Below are 18,957 nucleotides of genomic sequence, written 5' to 3'. Positions count from 1 at the left end.
TACTATAGGTTTAAAAGAGTTGATTTTTTTTAAAATTCAATAAAGCTTTATGTTTCCCAGGATGTCAGAATGACAAATATATAAGAAATGTAAATGCTAAGAGCTTGTCCTAAAACCTGCTGAAGTTCAAGAGAGTCTTTCTATTGACTTCAATGGACCTTGGATCAAGCTCTAAAAGAAGGAACTGCAGATTGTTGACAACAAGCTGGAAGTAATTTAGAAAAGAGTGACAATGATAAGTAGGGGGCTGGAAGGATTGATTTATGTGGAAAAATTATAACATTTTATAAATCTAACTTGACTAAGCATGAAGTATATTTGTAGTGGTGGCGGGTGTGTGTAACATAATTTGTCTATTAGTGGGTGCAACACCCAACAGGGAAAGGCATTATTTAGGGTGGTACTAGGCAGTATAACTAGAAGTAATGTGGTGAAATCAAGGAAAAACTTCTTGATAACGAGCTCTAATAGACCCTGCTATAGATTTCAAAAGGAAGTAATAGAAGCCTTATTGTTTGAGACATTTAATATTAACAAGGAAAAAATACTTGTGTGATGTCTAGGAAACAATTCTACATAGCTGGGGGATAGCTGGAGGATGGACAAGATGACCTGGCAGATCTTAACAATTTCCCAGTTTAGAGTTAATGGGCCAAATTCTGCTCAGTAATCCATATGCAGCTTTATAGGTCCAGATTTTTGAAAGGGTTTAAGAGCAGACTTCAAGTGCCCAGCACCAGTAATTGAGGCTAGGCTTTCAAAGTAGTTTAGCACCCGGAGCTGACTCTAATTGTGAGCTGAGCTCTTTTTAAAAACTACCACCAATTGTTGGTACAAGCAAAGCTGGTAAAAAATGAGATGGTCATTTTTATTAAACTTGTTGCAAAGCACTTTCTTGTATGTGTTTTTTAAAAAAGATTTTTTTTTTTTTTTAAACAATGTAGTGCTAAGCCCTTCTGAAAATTCTGTCCATGGAATGAAGTGGGGGTGCACAGTTGTAACTGAGTAGACTCTGGCATGAAGTAATGAACCGTACAGAATACCACATTTTTGGTTCTTCACTACCAACTCTTACCTATAATTCTAATTTTATTTCAGCTGTGAAAACTATTAGTTATTTCTATTTGTAATGGGCTCCTAGTAATTGTTTTTGTCTATAAGCGTTAGTATGTAACTAATAAAAGTGTAATTTACCACTGAGGATGCAATTAATCATTTAATGATTCGTTAAACGCAATGAACTTCTGAGGGATGTTGGACACAGTCAACTTCCAAATAGAACTGTTTCCATGTGTGTAGGTTTTAAGAGACTAGATGGGGCCTATTTTCCTCTTTATTCATAAGGAAGAGATGGGGAAATCAGTCAGTTATTTATTGAAGTTATACTTCCAAATCCCCTAGGTATTGAGGAGAGAAGTCGGTCCTTGCAACTTGAAGAAAGACTGTTTTTGCAGGGTAAACACAGGCAGCTATGGAATTCAGATGTAACAAGTGAGGGAGCCAGTTTGAATTTAATCATTAACAGGGACACTGGAGCATGGAAGAATAAATTGGAATAGATTTTGAAAAATTTGGCCTTTTTCGGGGGAGGAGAATATAGAGCAGCTCTCAGACTGTGCATTTGACTTTCTGTTAAACTGTAATACATACTTTCAGTTTCTAACTTGCTGTATGTCTGCAAGTAGAACAGAATTTTGCAAAAGACAGGCAAATTCTGATGAGATTTTTTTTCTCTGTACAAACTATGCATTGGAGTGTTTAGGGAATTAGTCAGCTTGAATTTTTGCAAGTAAGCTCGGTTGTAACTGAGGATATAGTATAAAACGTGACATATGTGGAGCTATGTATATTTATCTCCTATGTAGCACTTTTCATCTGTACCTCTCTCTCTGTCTTTCTTTTAGGAAGGTATTAGGAAAATGCACTTGAGTTTCCATTCCCCAATACACTGGGCCCTGCAAAGATATCAGTGTCTAGTGTCAAAGTGTAGGCTTTAAGAAAAGGAGTACTTGTGACACCTTAGAAACTAACAAATTTATTTGAGCATAATCTTTTGTGAGTACAGCTCACTTCATCGGATGCATACAGTGGAAAACACAGTGGGGAGATTTTATATACACAGAGAACATGAAACAATGGGTGTTACCATATACACTGTAACAAGAGTGATCAGGAAAGGTGAGCTATTACCCACAGGAGAGCGGGGGGGCGAGGGAGGGACCTTCTGTAGTGATAATCAAGGTGGGCCATTTCCAGCAGTTGACAAGAACAGTGGGGAGGAACTAAACAAAGGGAAATAGTTTTATTTTATGTAATGACCCATCCACTCCCAGTCTCTATTCAAGCCTAAGTTAATTGTATCCAGTTTGCAAATTAATTCCAATTCAGCAGTCTCTCGTTGGAGTCTGTTTTTGAAGGTTTTTTTTGTTGAAGAATTGCCACTTTTAGGTCTGTAATCGAGTGACCAAAGAGATTGAAGTGTTCTCTGAATGGCTTTTGAATGTTAATGTTTTGTCTTGGGAGAAAGTGTTCTGTTAAAAGAGCATATAACAATCTGGCAGTGGGCTCTGAAGCAGGAAGGACTAGGAGAGACAAGGGGGAAAATACCGTGGTACCTGTAGCTCAGGGTGGGCTGAGGAACTGTGTTTGTGATTTGCCTATGTTTAGAAAATTATAATTATGCCTTGAAAGAGACTTCAGATGTGGCAGTGGGCTCTTTGTGGGCTGGGGACAAATCTGTGCCTTATGCGTGGCTTAAATGGATATATCCTTAAGTGCTGCATTTTCTGAAACTTCGGCTGTAGGCAGATATCCGCAAACTAGTGGCCATCTTGCCATTTGTCTTTGTAAAATTTGCAGCATGATAGCTCAGTAGAAGAATCTGTAATCCAGTTTCTAACTTTCTTTAATAGTATTTCTAACTGATATTTTACAAAGTACAGAAGGCTTACATAATACATGGAGGTTACACTATTTAAACATAGTAGGAGTATTATAAGAGAATGGGTGTACTGGTGTTTTGCAGGCTTCTGGTATCTCTTGATTAGATAATTTACATAAAAAAACCCAGGCCTTGATTCTGCAAACAGCACATGCTTAACTTTACACAAGGATTCCCAGGATCTCAGTAGGATTGATTACATGGTTAAGTCCTAAAAGATTTTTAAGATCTCAGTCTCATTTTGTGACCAACTGAAGCTTGCTTCAGTTGTACCCTAGACCTTAAGGTTGATCTTCAGCCATTGCCAACAACAAAAATCTTCAAACCTGCATAGTATTGGGCAATAGCAATGCTTTGAAAGGCATAATTCAGTTTATATTTTTTGGTACTGGGAAAATAATTACTTGAGGGACAGCTGGCACCTATGAGGAATATAGGAAGTTAAGCAAGTCTGAATCCATCTGGTATCTCTTGATTAGATAATTTAAAAAAAAAAAAGGGGGGGGGGAGAGAAAGAACATTATTTTTAAAAAGCACATATGAAAATTGCTTTTATAAATGACTAACCTAGTAACTTACAAAAAATAAGCGCACATATCAATAGAAAATAAGAGGCTGTCCACCAGTCTAGTTTCCTTTTAAAATGAAAGATGTCAATATTTTTTTAAAAAAAAATCTGTCTTTTCCATACAGTTTCCAATAATCCAATAAAGATTAGTCTATTTTGATGCCTTGAATTGAAAAATCTGAGATTCCTGAGGGTTACACTAGGGATACAAAAGTCCCATGGCCGCCTGCTGTCGTTTGTGCACAACAAAGCACCAAGAGTGTTTTGTTCCTTAAGAAAATCCCAATTCAATGCCAAATAATTCAGGTGTTTTTCCCATAGCTACTGCTTCCTTCTCAATAAACTACAGACCAGATTGAGTCATTAATGAACAGGCCTAAGTAGAGGGAAGGTATAAAGCCACTGAGCTCCAGGCAGTGACTACTGGATCTTTTTGACGCCTGTCTTTGCACCCACAATAGGCAATATTGCTGACTTTAATCGGGGCAAGGGCAAGCCCTCTGACAGCACAGGAACTAGGCCAACCCTTTAGGCAAGTGCACTCTGTGGCTGGCACGTTTTGCTGCCAAAGCAAGGTCAAAGCCCTGACTCCTCCTCATTCCTTTGGAGAAGCAAATGTTCATGAAGGCACTAGCCCTGAACTGCCTGTGTGTTTGGGGGTTTGCAGTTGTGGCTGACCCCTGTGTGAGGGCATGTGAGATGACGGCTCTTTGCATTCTCCCCACTTTGCACATATGTGCAAGGGCAGGCCATGATCTAGCCCTATGAGTTTTTTCTTTTTAAGATTTGTACTGTAAGTGAAATCATTGCTTGACTGAAAGCCTTGCAAATGTAAGTGCTCTCTACAGCACAGGCAGTGACAGTGGTTTCCCTTCCTCTCCCCTCCCCATCTCCAGTGTGGCCTCAGGCCGGACCTGGACAGATCACCTGTAAAAGACAGACAATTCAGTCTCTGTTCATTCCATCTTTGGCCTCTCTGCTAAGAAAACTAAGATGGGTGTGACCAGTGCCAGCTGTGGTGGTAATGATGTTTACAGCATGAACTCTTATCCATTTGAAATTGGGGCATAAACCTGACAGATGTCAGAGTTATAAATTTCAGGTACTCTGGCTTATATTCTAAATCAATTATACAGTGCTTCTAAGACAAATTCAGATTTCTAATTTGACCCTCTTTCACTGCAACAAGAGCTCTTTTAGAAATGGAAATTCAAAACCGGGTTTGATACCTAATGTCAAGCTGTCTGGAATAGCTCATGAGCATGAGTACCAATTTCAGGACAGACTGTTAAGAAGCAGGCACAAGTTCCAAACTAGTTGTGAGTTCTATATTTAGATTTCACCTACCAGTATCAGGTGTGAACTTCTCAAGCACTAGAATAGTCAACCCTAAAATAATTAACTGAAGATTTATTAACTAAGAAATAAGAGTTATTTGGAAGGTGTGACAGGGTCAGGCCAGATGGCTATAGGAGAGTAATAGAAGGCAGATATATTAGCCCCAGGCTAAGTAGGTCCCTTTTCCCTTGGTAAGGTAACAGGGAAGGTTCCAGAACAATCAGGAACCTTCTGGAAACAATTAAGACAGACAGGCTGATTGGCTGCAGGTGTTCTAATCAAGAAGCTGCTAGACTCAATTAAGGCAGGCTAATCAGGGCACCTGGGTTTTAAAACGGAGCTCACTTCAGTTTGTGGTGTGCGTGTGAGGAGTTGGGAGCAAGAGGCACTAGGAACTGAGAGTGAGAACGCGGACTGTTGGAGGAATAAGGTGGATTCAGACACCAGGAGGAAGGTCCTATGGTGAGGATAAAGAAGGTGTTGGGAGGAGGCCATGGGGAAGTAGCCCAGGGAGATGTAGCTGTCGCACAGCTGTTCCAGGAGGCACTCTAGACAGCAGCATTCCACAGGGCCCTGGGCTGGAACCCGGAGTAGAGGGCGGGTCCGGGTTCCTCCCAACTCCTGGTCAAACACAGGAGGAGTCGACCTGGACTGTGAATTCAGAAAAACGGCCAAGCTGAGGGCTGCCGTGAAGCTCCAAGGCGAGCAAATCTGCCAATAAGCGCAAGACCCACCAAGGTAGAGCAGCAACTTTGTCACAAAGGTTAAAGCAGGTAAACATACACATACAAATGTCTTCGGTTCCAAAAGACAATAGAAGCTTCTGTAATATGTAAGCTCTATACATCCTCTAGGGCTAACCCAAGCTAAGCAGCTGGGGATCCTTTGCTTATGCTTGGGAATCTTTGCCCCTCACCGTTCAAGCAGCATAGAGATAATTTCTTCTTGACAAGGATTTTTATTCCCTTTCCCTAGAGCTCATCCTAGATGGGATGAGTACTTGTGCATGTATCCTCTTCATGGATGTAGGGAGAACAATCCACAAAGTCTTTTGTCCACTGATGTTCCAAACTGCCCTGTCTGGTGTCTGTGGGCCTTTTTTTTTTTTTTTTTTTTTTTTTTTGCTGGAGGGGAGATGACACCTCTGTGTAAACTAGTTTTTTATACTTGCTAATAGTTCTCTCTGACTGGGTTTACAGTTTCAGACCAAATACTTTTATAGTTACCGAGCAAATGCTTAAATGTTTCGTCCCAGCTTTGCAGTTCTCCGTGGTCAGTGAGGACTAGGGGCCTTGATGTGATGCTGGCAGATCAAGCGCCAGCTCACATCTATTTCTATGGTAGCACCTAAAGGCCCCTACAAAGGCTGGAGCTTCATCTTAAGCACTGTACAGAATGAGATAGTCCATGGTCTAATGAGCTTATAGTCTTAAATAGACAAGACATATAAAGAATGAAACAGAGGTAAAGTAACTTGACTAAGATGACCCAGTACCAGAACCCACATTTTCTGACTCCCAGCCTAGTGCTTGATCCACCAAACCACTTTGCCTGTCTGTAGTGTAGTGTATGCTCAGCTCAGTGACAACCTAGAAAGAGTTAATATCTTGTAATATATGGTAGAGTTGAATCCAGCTGTTGATTTAATTCCTAATGGTTGATTTATACTTTCATGCCCAATCTTTGCAAAAGGTCTAGAAACTTGTTTGTATAATAATAAAAAATCTGAGATTTTCCTTTTACCCGTTTAGGTTCCCTAAATCAAGCTTTTTAGAACTCAAAGGCTAGCTCTTTCAGGCCTTGTCTACGCTATGAGGGGAGATGGATCTAAGTTACACAACTTCAGTTACGTGAGTAATGTAGCTGAAGTTGACGTACTTAGATCTACTTACTGCGGGGTCCACACTATGCTATGTTGACAGGATGCGCTCTCCTGTCGACTGCCCTTGTGCTTCTTGTTCATGTGGAGTGCAGGAATTGGCGGGAGAGCTCTCTGCAGTAGATTTAGCGGGTCCACTAAATCGACCACCAATGCACTGATCGCCGCGCGTCGATCCCCGGGTAAGTGTAGGCAAGCCCTCAGTGCATATGGGATTGTAAGGCCCCTTGCAGAGCATCTCAAATAACTTATTTGTCTGAGCAGCACCACCAGAGAATCTCTGCTACTTTTGAGACCAAAACACTAGCAAAATCCAGCCCAGGATTTGGCCTTATATGCATTAGCAATATTACAAGAAACGTAATCCCCATCAAAGAGTTATTCAGTATTCTCTCAATGGCATGCACGCATACCATCCTTTAAAATAAGGGTGGGCAAACTTTTTGGGCTGAGGGCCACATCTGGGTGGAGAAATTGTATGCAGGGCTGGGGAAGGGGGTTGGGGTGCAGGAGGGAGTGCGGGCTGTGGGAGGGGGTGCAGTGTGCAGGAATGGGCTCAGGGCAAGGGAGGGGTGTGGGGTGTATCAGAGGGCTCAGGGAAGGGGGATGGGATGCAGGAGGAGTGCGGAGTGCAGAAGGGGGCTCAGGATAGGAATGCGGACTGTGGGAGGGAGCTCAGGGTAGGGGGTTGGTGTGCAGGAGGGCTGCGGGGTGTGATGGGGCTCAGGGTAGGGAGTTGGGGTGCAGGATGCAGCAGGGCATTCTGGGCAGGGAGTTGGGGTGTGAGGTGCAGGCAGAGGGCTTAGGCAAAGAGTTGGGGGGCAGGGTGCTTCTTACCTGCCTGCCCTGGCCCCACGCCGCGCCACGCCACTCTGAGAAGCAGCCAGCACCATGTCCCTGTGCGGCCCCTGCAGGAGGGGAAGGCACAGGGTTCTGTGTGCTGCCCTTGCCATGCCTCCAGGTACCTCCCCCGAAGCTCCCATTGGCAGCGGTTCCCCGTTCCCGGCCAATGGGAGCTGCAGGGGCGGTGCCTGGAGGCAAGGGCAATGCACAGAGCCCTCTTGCCTCCCCGCCCAGGGCCCCAGGGACGTGGTGCCAGCCACTTCTGAAGGTGGTGCGGGGCCTGTGGCACCATGGGGGGCAATCCCGTGGGCTGGATCCAAAGCCCTGAGGGACCGGATCCGGCCCGCGGGCTGTAGTTTGCCCACCCCTGCTTTAAAAGGTAGGAAGGATAGCACTAACAAGAATTCAGGCTCACAATACAGCCAATACATCTGCATCCCTTAAAGTAACACTTAAACCCATCTCATTGGTTATCTTTGTAAAGCTCTAAAATTTATTTCGCAAGTGATCTCTCTCTTCCTATGTATGAAACCACAGTTGCTATTTGTGATTCTAGAATGTGTTTCATAGTTAGGCTGATGATGACTGAAGACGTGATTCTGCAAGCAGCTTTGCAGGGGCTGCCCACACAGAGCTCCTTGCTGGATCAGAGTCTAAGTATATATGGAAATATGATTTTTTTTTTTTTTTTGCTTTTGTTTTAACTCATATAGCGGAACTTTGATTGTTGCCACTTCACTATTCTGTAAAGCTGACTATTCACACTAAAGGAAAAGGTAGCTTCATTCCACTTCAAGGAAAAAATGTAATAGCAAAGCTCTGTAGTGAGGTTTCATATTCTTAAAACATCATTACTTTTACAAAATACACCACAGTACTTTTAAGCACATTCAAGTAAGTATTATCAAAAGCATTTTTCATAATAAAGGATATTTGCTGATCCAGTGTTATAGGTAGCACTGTATATAATTTAGGTTGCCAGACACTTTCCATTGTAAGACCCTGTTTTTTTTTGGTTGCTGATAACTTTACCAAACTCTAACCATTTGGGCTGAAATTTTCTGTCAGGTGGCTGTCGCAAGCTGAATTTTTTGGGAAAGCATCAGCTAAAATGGCCTAGGAATTTGAGAACTAGATTAGGAAAAAATACATTATGCCTAATTATTACACCAGTTCTGAGGATAAGCTCTGCTCTTTGGAGCGAGGACTTTAAATGTAGTGTTGGGAGGGCAGGACATGCTGATGTTAAGAGTAAGTGTGTGTGTGTGTGTGTGTGTGTGTGTGTGTGTGTGTGTGTGTGTGTGTGAGAGAGAGAGAGAGAGAGAGAGGTGGGTGGGTGGGTGGGTGGGGGGGTCGGGGGAATGTATAGGTCAGATTGGGAACTCTTCTGTTTTGTGAGTGCTGTTTTTGATTGTGACCTTCATTGTAACCTTCACCTTGTGTTGTAACCTACAAGAAGGCAAATTCTATGCCAATTTTGTGATGCAGGCCTCTGTGCACCATGGTCTAAAACAAGACCATCAATAGGCCACCGAGAAGCTACAAGATGGTAATAACTTTTGGTCCTTACTGAGATGGGCTTGATTTGAACATGTTAGCTAAAGATGAAAGGCATTTATACTCTATTCTTGGTCTTGAATCATCCAGGCCTCCATCAAAGCTTATTTACTAGAAGAATATGATTTTTAATCTGGCTGACAGCATCTCAGATTGCATAAACAAATCACATGTTAATGGGAAATCATACCATTAGGCACTTCCTTTCTTATGCTCTGAAGTGATCTAGCATGCTTATATCCCACTGATAAGTATTCAGTGGCAATTATTTTAATCTTTCTTTAATAATGGAGAAGGATTATTAGTCACAACTCTCATATGGAAATATGTGGGGAGGATAGCATGTGCTTTAACACATTTCTTTGTTTGAAAAGTATTTAAAAACATATTAGAGTTGCCTAGATCATCTGATACATTATTGGAGCCTAGTTCCAGTAAGTTACTGGTATAAGTCAACCCAGTGCAAGCTCCATTTTACTCCAGTGCAGTCCATCTACATTAGAGGTGTGGCTGCACAGGTGCAAATTCCTTAAACTGTGTTCAGTCCTGTTGCAGTTAATGGAGTTACACAGAGTGTAACAAGGGCAAAATTTGGCTCTTAAGTATTTTCAAATAACGGCCTAGCTGTGCATTTACACTAAAGATGGAAAACTGCTAACACAGAGCAACCTTGACAGCATTTTACAGTCACTATGTAAGCATGAAATACCCTTGTGATGAAGGTGAGTGAGTGCTGTAATTTCTGCTTCATATACAGGAAAATTAAGGTGTGGGGTGGCTAAGTGACTTGCCTTAGGCGTTTGAGGGTGTTAGGATTAAAACTCAAAAGTTTGGGGCTTTTAGAATGGTGTTCAGACGACTAGACCAGACTTGGATTGGGTAAAAACACGGGTGTAACTTTGTTAAAGATTTTTTTTCCTTGCTAAATCCTGAAAGCACAAAAGAATTAGGTACAAAATATTAGGCCAAATTTACCCCTGGTGCAACTCAGTTGTCATAAATGGAGTTAGAACAGGGATGAATCTACTCCAATTCTTTAACATTTGTGGCAGAATGGCCGATGTTGGTATGGTGGGTCCCATGCTTTTGTTGGTGGGGAGCGGAGCTAGGACGCCACACCTTGCCCCTGCTCTTGGGGTGCCGAGAGCCACACTAGTGGCTCAGGAAGGTGGTAGAAGAAGGAAGTAGGGAAGGGGTCTAGGTTTGCTCCTCACTCTGACCACCAGCCCTCACAACCCCTGTGGGTTTTTTACCCTTTTCCCCCTTAGGTAGGGTTACCCTTGGTCCTTGAGGCTGGGGGAGGGAGTCTCTCTGCCCTGCTGGGGCAGGGTCTCCCTTCCTCCAGTTCTCTGGTCTTTCAATGCTCAGTAACACACTTCCAAACTCCAGTCCTTTCTCCTTCCTCACGCTACCCTGTCTGCATGAAGCAGGGTTTTTTTTATTAGGTTCCTGACAGGGTCTTAATTGATTACAGGGCTCCAATTAACCTGTAGTAACCTTCCCTAGACTACAGGGAGCCATGCCTTAATTAGCCTAGGGCTTATGCATCTCCCCTCTACCACTCACATATACTAAACTTGGAACGATACAGAGAAGATTAGCGTGACCCCTGCACAACGATGACACGCAACTTCATGAACTGTTCCATTAAAAAAAACACTCTCCCACTGCCCCTTCGCCCTGCTGTATCACATATCATCCTTCACCCCCCCCGCTCAACACCACGGGGTTGGGCTACTTGGGACGAGAGACAGTTGTCATGACAGGCCAGCCGTGTTGGCTTCCGGTACTATGCTGTATCCGGAAGTGGAAAGATTGTAGAGATAGGAACCATCTAGTCCAGTGGTCTCCAAAGTGGGGTGCGTGTACCCCAGGGGATGCGCCAGAGAATGCCAGGGGGTGCGCGGCAGAAGGAGAACCACTGGACGGCATTCTGCCATTTTTTTTTCTTTGGTGGCAGCTCTGAATACCTGCAGAAGGTCTTACCTGCTGCAGGCATGCTGCTGGAGGGGCTTCCCATCTTCTTTCTTCAGCAGCATGCCTTTGGCAGGTCTTCCACTCTCCTTTTTTCAGCACCGTGGGATGATCCAAAAACTTTGGAGACCACTGATCTAGTTGCTCGTGCATTCCTCTCCTTGTTTGTGTGCATCCGTTGGAGTGGAGCGTGGTCCGTCACAAGGGTGAACTGCCGCCCAAGTAGGTAGTACCGTAGAATCTCTATGGCCCATTTTAACTACTAGGCATTACTTTTCTACTACAGCGTACCATTGCTCCCTGGGCAGGAGCTTCTGGCCGAGATAAAGGATCTGGTGCTCCTCATCCCCACTATCTGTGAAAGGAATGCCCCAAGTCCTCCCTCCAAGACGTCTGTTTGTAGAATGAATTCCTTCTTGAAATCTGGGGCTATGAGCACTGGATGACTGCAAAGGGCCATCCTCATGTGTGAAAGCTTCTTCTGCCACCTCGGTCCACTTAACGATCTCCGGGCCCCGAGTTCTTATCAGGTCTGTCAGAGGCGCTGCCCTCAGAGCGAAGTGAGGGATGAACTGGCGATAGTACCCCACTATCCCTAATAATGTTCTGACTTGCTTCTTGTGGATCCGTTGGGGCCATTCCTGTATTGCCTCCACTTTGTTCCACTGGGGTTTCACTAAGCCCCTTCTGACTACATACCCGAGGTATCTGGCCTCGGCTAGCCCTATTGCACATTTGAATGTGTTAGCGGTGAGGCTGGCCTATCTAAGAGCTCTAGTACTGCTTCCGCTTTCCCAAGGTGTGTCTCCCAGTCAGAGCTATGGATTATTACATCTTCTAAATAGGCAGCAGCATGCTTGGCCTGGGGTTGAAGTAATCTGTCCATCAACTGTTGGAAAGTCACGGGAGCACCATTGGATCCCGAAAGGGAGGACGGTATATTGGAAGAGGCCGTTGGGTGTAGAGACAGATTTTTTTCCTTGGCGTCCTCAGCAAGGGGGATCTGCCAGTAGCCTTTTGTCAAGTCCAAGGTGATCAAGTATTGGGCCTTGCCTAACTGATCCACCAGCTCATCGATATGTGGTATTGGGTAGGCATTGAATTGGGATACCTCATTTAATTTCTGGAAGTCATTACAAAATCTCAGGGTGCTGTTGGACTTGGGGACCAAGACAATAGGGCTGGTCCACTGGCTGTGGGATTCCTCAATCATCCAGAGTTCCAGCATCTTCGTTACTTCCTCCTTCTTTACTTCTTTCTTTTAGCCTAACCAAAAGAAGGTTGAGGGGAGATTTGATTGCTCTCTGTAAATATATCAGAGGGATAAATACCGAGAGGGAGAGGAATTATTTAAGCTCACTACCAATGGGGACACAAGAACAAATGGGTATAAACTGGCCACCAGGAAGTTTAGACTTGAAATTAGACGAAGGTTTCTAATCATCAAAGGAGTGAAGTTCTGCAATAGCCTTCCAAGGGAAGCAGTGGGGGCAAAAGACCTATCTGGCTTCAGGATTAAACTCAATAAGTTTATGGAGGAGGTGGTATGATGGGACAACATGATTTTGGCAATTAATTTTATCTTTAGCTATTCATGGTAAATAGGCCCAATGGCCTGTAATGGGATGTTAGATGGAGTGGGATCTGAGTTACCCAGGAAAGAATTCTCTGTAGTATCTGGCTTGTGAATCTTGCCCATATGCTCAGGGTTCAGTTGATCACCATATTTGGGGTCGGAAAGGAATTTTCCTCCAGGGCAAATTGGAAGAGGCCCTGGGGGTTTTTCTCTTTCATCTGTAGCATGAGGCATGGGTCACTTGCTGGAGGATTCTCTGCACCTTGAAGTCTTTAAACCATGATATGAGGACTTCAATAGCTCAGACATAGGTTTATTGCAGGAGTGGGTGGATGCGATTCTGTGGCCTGCATTATGCAGGAGGTCAAACTAGATGATCATAATGGTCCCTTCTGACCTTAATATCTATGAGTCTCTATAATTTCTTCTCCTTTTGCCTCTGGTATGCCATATGGTTTTATCATCATCCTTGGACTGGGACAGGTGACGATGTGGTGTTGGATCAGCATCGTACAGCCTGATTGCGTGGAGAATATGTCTTGGTTCCACTGGATCATCTCAATGACCTCTGTTCGTTGTTCTGGGACTAATTTGGGGGATATTCTTACCTGCCCTTGTGGGCCTTCTGCTGGGGTGGAGCCGGCAGGATCCACCCCAGGCATGTCTCCTGATTGAGCCAGGGTTTCAGTACGTTGACATGGTAGATCTGCTCTGGCCTTTGGCCGCGTCATCTTATAATTCACTTCCCCAATGGCTTCCACAATCTCATAGGGTCCATGCCAGCTGGCCAGGAACTTGCTTTCTGTTGCTGGTACCAGTAGCAGCACCCATTCTCCTGGTTGAAATTTCCGTGTTTTTGCCTGACGGTTGTGTTGGGTTCACTGGGCCTCTTGAGCTTTCTCCAAATGCTTTCATACTATGGAGGTCACTTGGGCTATTCATTCTTTCGTCTGGGCAATGTGTGCGATGACATTCTTCCCCGGGTTGGGTTGTTCCTCCCTTTTCTCCTTCGTGATGTCTAATATGCACGTTAGTGGCATCTGTACAGTAGCTTGAAAGGGGAGAATCCAGTACATGCCTGGGGAACTTCTCGTATTGTAAACATCAGGTACGGTAGGAGGGTATCCCAGTCTTTTCCATCTTGAGCCACCACCTTTCAGATCATGCTCTTGAGAGTGCAGTTAAATTGCTCAACCAGACCATCTTTTTGGGGATGATAGATCGAGATCCGCAAGGCTTGGATGCGGAGCAGGGTACATACGTCTGTCTTTACTCTCGACATGAAGGGAGTCCCTTGATCTGTCAGGATCTCCTTAGGGATGCCTACCCTAGCAAATACCTGGACCAGTTCTTTTGCGATCGCCTTGGACGTGGGGTTTCTTAGAAGAATGACTTCAGGGTACCGTGTAACATAGTCCAGTATGATGAGTATGCTTCAGTGGCCCCGGGCTGTTCTTTCTAGTGGGCCCACTAGATCCATGGCTGTCCTTTCAAACAGGACTTCAGTTACAGGCAAGGGTACCAACAGGTCCTTTAACTGAGATTGGGGCTATGTATCTGGCATTCTGGGCAGGAAGTGCAATAGCGCTGGACTTTGGCCCGTATCCGCAGCCAGTAGAACCTCCTTTGGACTCTATCCAGGGTCTTACCTGTTCCTAAATGTCCCCCAAACAGATGATTGTGAGCTAACTTTGATATGGCCCTTGTGTGCTTCTGTGGCACCAAGAACTGTTCTTTTACTTCCCCCTGTATTGGCACTGTGATGGCTTCGGTCACAGAGACCCCCTTGAGGCTGTCGCCTGATGTGCTAATGAACTCTGAGCCCATTTTCCCTGCCAGCTTGGGACTCCAGAACCCTGCCTTGTTGAGCCAGACATGCTAGTCTGCTGCAACACAGACCCAGGTCTGGTCCATGCCCCCAGAGCTTCAGACTTTAACCAAAACTGCTCAGCAAGTCCCCTATTTCCAGCACCCAGACACCCAGCTCCCAATGGGATCCAAACACCAAATAAATCTGTTTTACTCTGTGTAAAGCTTATAAAGGGTAAACTCGTAAATTGTCCGCCCTCTATAACACTGATAGAGAGAGATGCACAGCTGTTTGCTCCCCCAGGTATTAATCACTTACTCTGGGATAATTAATAAACAAAAGTGATTTTATTAAGTATAAAAAGTAGGATTTAAGTGGCTTTAAGTAATAACAGACAGAACACAGTAAGTTACCAAGCAAAATAAAACAAAACACACAAGTCTAAGCCTAATACATTTAAGAAACTGAATACAGGTAAATCTCACCCTCAGAGATGTTCCAATAAGCTTCTTTCACAGACTAGACTCCTTTTTAGTCTGGGACCAATCCTTTCCCCTGGTACAGTTCTTATTAGTTCCAGCTCAGGTGGTAACTAGGGGATTTCTCATGACTGGCAACCTCTTTATTCTGTTCCACCCCCTTTTTATATCTTTTTCACAAGGCAGGAATCCTTTGTCTCTCTCTGGGTTCCCACCCTTCCTTCCTTCTAAATGGAAAAGCACCAGGCTTAAGATGAATTTCTGTATCATGTGACATGCTCACATGTCCTGTGAGACTTCATTACTCACTGGCACCCATGTATACAGGAAGGCTTACAAGTAAACAGAGCCATTTACAACCAATTTTTCTAATTAATGGGAGCCATCAAGATTCCAAGCCACCATTAATGGCCCACACTTTGCAGAGTTATAATAGGGCTTCAGAGTAATACTTCATATTTCTAGCTTCAGATACAAGAATGATACATTCATACATATAGGATGAACACATTCAGTAGATTATAAGATTTGTAATGATACCTTACAAGAGACCTTTTGCATAAAGCATATTCCAGTTACATTATATTTACACTCATAAGCATATTTCCATAAACACGTGGAGTGCAACGTCACAGGCACTACCCGGTACAACAGATCATGTTTGATTATATAGTATAGTCCTGGGCCTTTGGTTTTCCCTTTTACTAGCATGCCATTTACCTCTACTACATCCTCCCTCACTCTGGTGCTCTTGGCCTGGCTCAGTTGGTCTTGCCCCACTAATTTCCCTGAGACCAGTGTGACAGCACTCCCAGACTCCACCAAAGCTATGGTCTGGATGCTGTTCATCTTTACTGGCCTGGTGTACAGTCCACCAGGCTGATTAGTCCACATTCGTCCCTGCAATCCCCCAGATTGCATTGCATGGGCTCCTCCCTGTTGGGGCAATGGGTTGCTATGTGCCCCAACTCCCCACGCTCATAACAATGATATCTCATCCCAGAGGTTGCCCTCTGTCTTGGTCTCTCTGACCCTCTCCCCCAGGTCCTTTCAGGGCCTTAGGCTGCTCTTTGATATCTGTTCTTCCAGCTATGGCTTTCTTGGAGTTCTTGATGATCCGGGGCCTCAGGGTCGGGAACGCTGTGTTTCACCTCCCAGGGTTTCAAACAGTTCACAGGCTGCCAGTTGCCTCTCTAAGGGTGACCAGCTTGTCAAAGGTGGAGGGGGTCATTCTGGCCTACCCAAGCTCAGAGGCCCCGAGGGTAGTCCCCTCATATAGCGGTCCAGCACCAGGAGCTCCATCATTTTCTCAGAGCTGAGGGCCTCTGTGTGTAACCACTTCCGGGCTGGGTGGATAAGGTCAAACAGTTGTGATTGTGGTGTCTTGTCTTTGCAATACTGCCATTCGTGGTACCTCTGGGCTCACAAGGCCGTCGATACCCTGGACCTGGCCAGGATCTCTGCCTTCAGCCAGGGGGTAATATGCTGCCTCCTCTGCAGTCATATCATAATAGGTCTTCTGGGCCTCCCTGCACAAAAATGGGGCAAAGATGCCTGACCACTGGCCCTGCTGTATCACACATTGTATAATGGCTTCCTCAACCAAGAAAATGTAAATGTGAGGACACTCATAATTGTTCCTTTTCTTTCTGCTTGTCATTGTTTCAGTCTTGCCTTTTAATGGCAGTATTAAGGATGGAGTGTCAAATGGGTTGTCATTTTAAGTGACAGAGAAACCTGCCTGAATAACCCAAGTATTATTTTGCGAAACGAAAGTGGTGTATGTATTCCTTTTATAATGGTTTCTACATTACTTTCCCCCAGTGGAAACAGGCAGTGTATTGTTAGCATAATTTGTCTGAACCTGCAATGGAGTGTGATTCCAGAAAGTATAATTCCAGCCCCACCCTCGCCCACCAGTGATTGAGGCAGTTAACCATCTGTGTATCCACTTTGGATTTTGGCTTTGTAGTGTTTTGTTCTAAGTTGCAATTTAGAACTTTCACAAGTGGCTTCTGGTTTGCAGTCAGGTCCCCAGTGAACAATGTGTTTAGTTTAATTTGGGTCATTCAGGAAGTATCAGTAAAACTAGTGGCAGCAATTTAAACACTCTAATGATATGCTGTATGTTGGGAACAGTGCCTGTAACTACCTTGGAACCTGATGTTTGTAAAGTGCATTATTTGCTCTTGCACAGTAATGTACCATAATATTCATATTGGTACACTTGCCAGGTTTAAGCCTGCTGATCGGAAACCAAGTAAGGAAATGTATAAAAATATTGGCCAAGATTTTCAAGAATGACTTGTGACTGAGTGCCTCAGTTTTTGGGTGCTACCCTTTAAAAGCTTGATTTTTTTTTTCTTCTCTCTAGAGAGCACTGTCAATTCCAGGGTGCAGTCCAGACCAGTGAGGGGTTGTCACCACCTGCTCCTCAACCTTGGGTGCCTCACAATGCTTTGCTGTTCTAATTCCCAATCAGGGCTGCTCACAAACAGCCTAATAGCACTCAGGTCATACCCTGAGTGTCTGTATAGTTGCAGCCCTGGTCCAGCAACTCTGATCCCAGCAGCCTGTCAGCAACACTCCGGTCACACACGGGCTTCCACCTGGTTAGTGGAACCAACCACCAGCCTGGTTACTGCTTGCAGGGTGACCCCAACACACTCCTAATTCCAAATTTCCCCAGAAACCTGTGTTCTGCACTCTCCAGCCCTTTCTTTGACAGTTCAGATACTAAAGTTCCATTGTCCCTGTAAAGTATCAATATTCAACAGTTTGCTTTTTAACTGGAGTCACCAAACAATGCAGTTTAAACACAACACTGGATTAGTTTAGATTAAAAATAAAACAAGTTTATTTAACTACAAAGAGACAGGTTTTAAGTGAGTACAAGTATAAGATATTTAAGTCAGAAATGGTTACAGGAAGAATAAAGATAAAACACTTCCCAGTAGCTAAAATTTAACAAGCTAGACTTGGTTCAAGATAAAATCCTTACTGCATGTTCCCAGCAACAGGCTGACCAGGTCCGGATCTCCTCTGAAATCCCCTTAGGTAAAAGCTGGGGGAGAGAGAGAGAACCTGGGGTGTTTTTGCCCTTCCCTTTTATAGTCCAGTCGCCCTTGGAAAAGCATGCTCCTGAGGGTTACCCCTAGATAAAATGCATTCCAGCTCTGAGGAAGGAGACATGGAGTATAGTGTGAAAGAAATTGTGTTGTTGTTTTCCAAAAATGCAGATCAGTCTCTTCCTGCCCCCATTCACTACCAAAGAATGGCCTCTTGACAGGACTAGATGACCTCCTGAGGTGTCTTCCGTCCCTAATCTTCTATGATTCTATAGGTATGTCTACACTACGAAATTAGGTCAAATTTATAGAAGTTGGTTTTGTAGAAAGCATTTTTATACAGTCGAGTGTGTGTCTCCCCACATAAATGCTCTAAGTGCATGTAGTCGGCGGAGTGTGTCCACAGTACCAAGGCAACCGTCGACTTCCGGAGCTTTACATGATGGGTAGCTATCCCACAGTCTCTGCTGCCCATTTGAATTCTGGGTAGAAATCCCAGTGCCTGATGGGGCTAAAACATTGTCGTGGGTGGTTCTGGGTACATATCGTCATGCCCCTGTTCCCTCCCTCCCTCCATAAAAGCAAGGGGAGACAATCATTTTGCGCCTTTTTTCTTGAGTTACCTGTGCAGAAGCCATATCACGGCAAGTATGGAGCTCGCTCAGCTAACCGTCACCGTATGTCTCCTGGGTGCTGGCGGACGTGGTACTGCATTGCTACACAACAGCAGTTTATTGCCTTTTGGCAGCAGACAGTGCAGTATGACTGGTAGCTGTCGTCGACTTAGTCCTGAGTGCTCTTTTAACCGGGTGCCTTGGGAAACATGGGAGTGACTTGGCCAGGTCATTTCCCTTGTTTCGTCTCATGGCGATTGAGTCCTACCGACAGTGCACTGTCTTTTAATCAGCAGCCAGCAGAAGATGA

General features: G+C 44.4%; 1 protein-coding gene and 1 non-coding gene across 3 annotated transcripts in view; both read left to right on the top strand.

Annotated features, from left to right (window-relative positions):
- The window catches only part of NIBAN1 (niban apoptosis regulator 1), a 116,833-nt gene that overhangs the window by 9,552 nt on the left and 88,324 nt on the right, over positions 1 to 18,957 (top strand). The window lies entirely within an intron of this gene.
- On the top strand, positions 10,671 to 10,780 carry LOC119860851. The gene has a single exon (XR_005294667.1). It is a non-coding gene; the product is annotated as a U6 spliceosomal RNA (small nuclear RNA).

This window comes from Dermochelys coriacea, chromosome 8 (genome assembly GCF_009764565.3).
Source record: "Dermochelys coriacea isolate rDerCor1 chromosome 8, rDerCor1.pri.v4, whole genome shotgun sequence".
Classification (NCBI taxonomy): domain Eukaryota; kingdom Metazoa; phylum Chordata; order Testudines; family Dermochelyidae; genus Dermochelys; species Dermochelys coriacea.
This window is presented reverse-complemented; position numbering and strand designations above follow the sequence as displayed.